This window comes from Lycium barbarum, chromosome 9 (genome assembly GCF_019175385.1).
Source record: "Lycium barbarum isolate Lr01 chromosome 9, ASM1917538v2, whole genome shotgun sequence".
NCBI lineage: Eukaryota > Viridiplantae > Streptophyta > Magnoliopsida > Solanales > Solanaceae > Lycium > Lycium barbarum.
The window spans coordinates 44298593-44305664 of record NC_083345.1 but is presented as its reverse complement, the minus strand read 5'-3'; the positions used below and the strand labels follow the sequence as shown (position 1 = coordinate 44305664).

Genomic DNA, 7072 nt, shown 5'->3' with positions numbered 1-7072 from the left:
TTACATGAAGCTTAGAGGAGACTTCCAAAGAGTACCATGGAAGAGATTAGTGTGCAATAATGGAGGTGCACCCAGGTGGATATTCATACTATTCTTAGCAATATGGGGCAGACTGCTAACTCGAGATAGGCTTGCTAAATAGGGTTGTATTGAAGACACCAGTTGTGCACTATGTGATGATTCTGAGGAAAGTTGTGAGCATTTGTTTTTCACTTATTCTTTTTCTGTACAAGTGTGGAACAAGTTGCTGCTATGGCAAGGAATTCCTAGAACTGCACTAGATTGGCAGCAAGAGTTGGCATGGGCTTTATCATATTGTAGAGGAAGGAATTCGAAGGCGGAGATATATCGGATGACTTTGGCAGGTTGCATTTATTATATTTGGCAAGAGAGGAATAACAGGATTTTCCAAGGTAGAAGGAGAATTGTGCATACATTGATTCGAACTATAATTCAAGAAGTACATTGTAGAGGCTCCAAGTGGACTAGGCAGTCTAGGCAGTTACACGACCTAAACTACTATCCAGATGACTAAGTAGAAGTTTAGTATATGTTTAGAAGTTGAGATGTCTGATGAGCAAGGTAAGGTTGGGACCTTTGTCACAGTTCTGCCTATTTTGACTCTGTGCTTTGTAATCATTACTTGGTAAATAAAATCAGTTACTTACAAAAAAAAAAGTATTTTTCTACGGGCTATTTTTTGAACTTCTAAGGGCTATTATTTTTAATTTATTACATAATATTAAATATAATTTCAAGTCTTTATAAAAATTATAAAAAAATGCATTTTTTTAGTAGTTATGTAAAGAAAAATAATTTCAAGTAAGAACTTTATGTTTATTTATTCAAAATAGATCTTTTAAATTTCATAAAACTTGATTCAAAGTCTTAAATATAAGAAGAGCACCTAATCTACACAGCCACCTTCTAGGAAGGGTTCTGTTTCAATTAGGTCTCTAAGTTACAATAAGATCACCTAATCTACACAGCCACCTTCTAGGAAGGGTTCTGTTTTAACTAGGCATCTAAGTAGTTAATTATAAATTATCACACTAAAACTTGTACGGATCTATGTACATTTTTTCTAAATGTCGTATCGCTTCCGTTGCATCCAATTCTGGAATTGGCACTGCTGCTTGACGGTCCATAAGTTCCGTGCCATCATCACTGTTAGTGTTGATTATCTCTTGATATTCTTCTTCTTCTTGACGGGTTAATTTTGGTAGCCCACAATTTCTTCTTTCTGCGTTGATCCAATCCCTGAATAAGACAAAATCTCCAAGCTATCTTGTGCAAATGAATGTCTGTGGTCTCCGAGTTGAAATCTTGTTGCGCTAAAAGCTGCCTCCGAAGCTACTGATGATGATTGAATAGTTAGCATATCTCGAGCCATTTTTTAGAGTAATGGAAATGACTTGTCATGCCCCCTCCACCATCCTAAAATATCTTCATTGTCATTGTCCTCCACAATGATGCTTTCCAATCCCTGATTAAGATAAGATTCAAGATCACTTTCATTTTGAGTAGAAGCAATACCAAGCCATGCAACATCCATTGATTTATCAAATTTTCTATTGCCAAATTTAGCCTTATTTTTTTGTGAAGGACGTTGATTTCCACTTCTACTTTCCAAAGATTTATAATTATTATACATTATTTTAGCTTTTAATTCTATGCTACGTTTACACTCTTCAACATTTGGATGTCGTTAGGAGGAATGTCTAACTGCAAATAAATTTTGCCAACAAGTCCCTAAGCACCTCTTAATTTTCAAGACGGGTCAAGTATACAAGCAATCAAATAAACATCGGGAATAGGAAAACAATACTTTTTAAATTTGATAATCATTTCATCAACGACTTCCTCATGTTCGTTTGATTCTTTATATTCCGCAAATAGTTTTGTAAGTCCAAAAATATAAAATAACATTTGTGCAATTGTAGGATAGTATTGACAGGAAAATGCTTTTGTTGCAAGATAATTTTTTTCTAAAAAAATACATAGCCCTTCAATTTCATTCCAATCACTATCTTGTATTTGTTCATTCAGATGATAATGATGTGCATTAAAAACATATTGAAGGGATTTTTGATATTGATGAGCAACAAGTAGCATTTCATATAAAGAATTCCACCTAGTACAAACTTCTTTTGGAATTTTTCTAACAGGCAAATTTTTCTCAACACAATATTTTTAAACAAATTAATTCTACTTTGTTTATGAGTGCTAAAAACATATTGACAAACATATCGTATTTTTTTAGAGAACCCTCAAGTAAATCAAGACCATCTTTTACAGCTAAATTAAAAACATGGCATGCACATCGGACATGAAAAATATCAAGGTTAATTGGGCAAATTCTTATAGCCATAAGTTCAGCACTCTTAGTCATAGAAGAAGCATTATCAAATGTAATAGTTAATACTTTGTCAAGAAGGCCATATAATTGCAAAACGTCTTGAACATTTGTAGAAATATAAGAGCCTATTTTTTTTCTCATCAATATAATTATAACTAAGTATACGCTTTTGCAAATTCCAATTATGATCAATCGAATGTGCCGTAACACATAAATAATCATTACCATTAACATTGCGACCTATATCAAAAGTGAAAGACACTCTACTATCTAAGTGGTGGAACACACAACACATATATAGATAATAATCACTTTGAAATTTAAAAACGTCGGCTCTAATAGTGGATCTAGGAATACCTTGAAAAGTAGGGTTATACATAGCTCTAATATAATGTACAAAACCGGGGTTAGAAGGAAAACTAAAAGGCAAGCCACAAACCGCAACCATTTTAGCTAGTTCTTCACGATATCTATCTTTATTATAAGCAATTTGAGTGACAGCGGGATTAGAAGGATTTAAAGTTTGTTAGACCATATTAGATCCCCCAACGGATCCACCGGGAGTGACACTACTAACGCCGGTCGGAGTGTTTTTAAGTCCGGCTACTAATCGAGCATCTAAGTATGGTTTTCCAACATATGCTCTCAAGTGTATATCTAAACCACCCGTCCCTTCACTGGTTCCGTGTTTTTTTTTTTAACTTTTTTACATTTGTACAAGTAGCGTATTGGTTAGCTTCATCTAAAGTCATGAATTTTCATACGGGACTAGTTCTAGGACATTTCGCCTTAGTGGTACCCCGAGTAGGAGGTTTAGGGGGAAGACCAACTCCAGATCGAGATGTAGTCCGAGTTGGAGCTTCGATAACGGGACTTGTAGGTGTCTCATTTAAATCTAATTCCTCTCCTTTTTCTTCTTCTTAATTTTCAAATTCATCAAAATCTAAATTACCATAAGCTCTATCTAAGGCTTCATTTTGTAATTCTAAATCTTCTGGAATAGGAGGAAAACCGAGGGAAGAATTAAAATTAGTTTCATCAACATGAGTGAAATCATCCATATTGTTTCTAAATTGAATTTTAGATTTACTAGGAGAACCACATTTACCCTTACTACTACGGTTAAAAGGGTTAGGGATATCGATAGTTTTATCTATGACAGGGATCTTAATTTTTTTAGACATATTTTCAAAGTATAATAAAATAAAATATGAAAATTAATTGAAAAAAAGACGCAAATAAAATGCAAGAATTAAATAAATTAAAGGATGGAACGAGTGTACCAAACATCTACGTAAAAGCAAATGTAACCGTAAACGTTGAAATTGAAATTCTATTACTTGAAGCTTGAAAGTTGCTCCAAAATTCAAATATTGCCCAATTCACCAAAATAATATTAATAATAATATTTCACCAAATATTAGAGAGAGATATAATTGATAACAAATATTAGAGAGAGAGATAATTGATAATAAATATTAGAGAGAGAGAGAGAGAGAGAGAGAGAGAGATAATTGATGAATGATTTGTGTGAAAATGAATAAGAATGAAGAGGTATTTATAGTTTAGAATTTGGATTAAAATGCAATTTATCAAACTTTGGGGAGTGAGTTTTTTTTTTTTTTTTTTTTGGGAGGGGGACTCCAACCAGTCTGATTTTGGACTCAGCCGTTGGAGTCCCAACTTTCATATTCTTGGGAAGGCCCATTTAAACGGTCAGATTCAACTAAAAAGAAAAAATTTCGGCGGGTCGAGAAGGGGTCAGTCGGTCCGGTACCGAGCCTGACCGGGATTTTTCCACCCTTTCGTCCCACTACCCTCCCCCTACCCCCTCTGCCCGATCCCCCTAAATTGACCGGGACTGGGACTGACCCGACCCCACTAACACCCTTAATCAAACCATATAAGAATATTATGATTATTTTAGTATAGTTCAAAGTTTGCAATTATTAACTTGCGCATGACGCTATATTATTTCGATCCCAATTTTTTTGTTTTTTGTTTTTTTTGTTGTTGGAGTCGGGCCTAACTTCATCATAATGATGGAACCTTTTAAATAAATAAATAAAATAACGAGATAGATCATTATTTAACAACTGTGTCTAATTTAATTAAACTTGGTTTCCTAAACTTTGCAAACTTATCTTGAATATTAGCTTGATGCAATTTCTGTCAATATTAGTAATTTTGGATGAGTATTATGACAAGCTTTGACTGGTAACAGATAAAAAAAAAGGGGGCAGCCCGGTGCACTTAGACTGGTAACAGATATTCTTGACAAATCTTCTCCAGCTGGTTTGGTATGACAGTATAGTTGGAGCACGGAGGAGGAGGCCCTTGCTCTCTGCTATAAACTTAATTATTAGTACGATCCGGTGAAATGATCTATTATGTCACTTACAATTTAAATAGAATAAAAAGATGCTATAAAAATCTCTTATACTCTCTCCGTTCACTTTTACTTGTTCATTTTGAACTTTTCACGCTATTTAAAAAATAATAAATGAAGTGTATAATTTATCAATGTACTCATATTAATTGGTACATATTTTTATTTGATTTGAAAAATGATTTGAAGTGAGTAATTAATATTATGGGAAAAATAGAATTTTCTTTATCTTGTCTTCATATGCTAAAAGTGATAAGTAAAGTGAAAATCTATTTTTAAAATACTGGATAAGTAAAAGTGAACGGAGAGAGTATTTATTTATAGAACCTCTTATGTTAATGGTAATTTAACACTTGTAATGAGTGCCAAAACCAAATCTCCCGTAGGACCCACAAACAGACATTAGTAATTTGTCACTGTGCGATCATAGGGATGATCATTCAAAATTGGATTTGGAGGCTTCTTCCAGCTACAAGCCAGATCCATCTAGGGGTGGGCGTTCGGTTCTTCGATTCAGTTTTCTCATACATCGGTTCGGCTATTTCGGGTTCGGTGTTTTGAACGTGGACACCAAACACCGACCCAAACTAGTTCGGTTCGGTTCTTTCGGTTTCGGTTTTTTAAAGTTTGGTTCGGTTCAGGTTCGGTTTTTTCAATTCAACACCACAGTTTCAGCAACAGCAGCACAACTGAAATTGTGGCAACAGCAGCACAGTTCAGCAGCAGCAGCCAGTTGAACCTGTGGCAGTAGCAGCACAGTTCAGCGGCAGCAGCCAGCTGAAACTGTGGCAGCAGCACAGTTCAGCGGCAGCAGCACAACAACCAAACAAATATTGATACAAAAGATACGTTATTAGATCAGATGTCTGATGATTGAATATTGATACAAAAGAATGAAAGTGGGCTTGGGTTATTTTCTTTTGGGCTTAAATTTAATAGGCATGGGCTTGGACTATTTAATATTTTTGGGCTGATACATAATATTTCAGTTTAAACCGAAAACCCGAAAACCCGAATACTAAACCCCGAACACCGAACCGAATCCCGAAATTTTTGAAAATTGAAACCGAACTCGAACCGAAAACCCAAAAACCTGAACCCCGAAAAACCGAATTAATTCGGTTCGGTTCGATTTTTCGGGTTTCGGTATTTATGCCCAGCCCTAGATCCATCTATACATGGTCCACTCTACAAACTCCATTCACAAATTTGTGTCACTAAATCAATTTTGATCCTTAAAATTAGAGCTAACAGCACGTGTGTTTTCTCCAGAGGTCACGTGACCGTGTATCTGCTAAGGCCAGTTGGCAATCACGTCCGATAAGTTTTAATTTCTTAGATTAATTAATATTCCTTTTGATGGCATGAAATTCTAATTAGTACGACTCAAATGGTGTGGGGTTCAATTTTTGCTATCCAAAATGATGGACAAATTCACCCACTCTATTTGCTATTTGTGTGTACTGCTTAGTAATGTCTATCCAAACTCGATAACGATATGGGAAACTGAAAAAGACACATCATCGAGATGGAAACTTCCAGATGAATTAGTAGGATCAGCCTTTTAGTCATGTTGTTATCTGGCACAGAACTTAACTACCGAACTGTGACAAGACTAATATTATGCCAGTGCTCATCTGGGGTAGGTGCTATATATTGCTATAACCTTGGGTAGGTTCCCAGTGTTTGGGGACAAAATGTTAATGTCAGACATATCCTAGCTACTTGCATTTTTTTTTTAACCTTAGGTGTGGTCGGTAGGGGATCCAATTTTCTCATGTTGATTTGATAAAAAAAAAAAACAATTATTTAGAAAAATAATTTTTTTTAAAAAAATGAGGAATATGACTTCTCTAATGAACCCTAAGAAAACAACTCTTACAAGTAACATTCCACCTATCACCCCAACACAACAACCCACCAAACCCTAACCACTCCCACTCCCACTGCCCCCACCAACCACACCACCCCCACCCCACCCACCGCCACCTGACTCACCCCTCCACCACCACCTGACTCACCCCCCCCCCCCCCTTTCTTCGAAATCTTTTAAGAAGTTTTTATTTTTATGTTTTTTCTTTGATTTTCTACACCCCCATTGCGGAGCCACCACCCTTCATTTTTTTTAAAATAAATTTTTAAAAAGTTTTCTTTTTGTCTTTTACACCAGTTCCCCCCCCCCCCCCCCCCCCCCCCCTTTTTCTTTTCTTAATACAGTCCACTAGGCATTTTTGGTGCCTAGGGCTAATTTTATAATTTTTTCTCAAAGCAAATCCAACAGTTCTTTACAAATGTAGCCAAAGGCTAATAATTAGAGCAAATTA

At 35.5% G+C, this 7072-nt stretch overlaps 1 long non-coding RNA gene across 1 annotated transcript; it reads right to left on the bottom strand.

Annotated features, from left to right (window-relative positions):
• Positions 1–1183: 1183 nt before the first annotated feature.
• On the bottom strand, positions 1184–4224 carry LOC132611479 (uncharacterized). The gene is made up of 2 exons (XR_009571691.1): positions 3643–4224; positions 1184–1486 (listed from the first exon to the last, which is right to left on the bottom strand). It is a non-coding gene; the product is annotated as an uncharacterized LOC132611479 (long non-coding RNA).
• Between the last annotated feature and the right edge of the window lie 2848 nt (positions 4225–7072).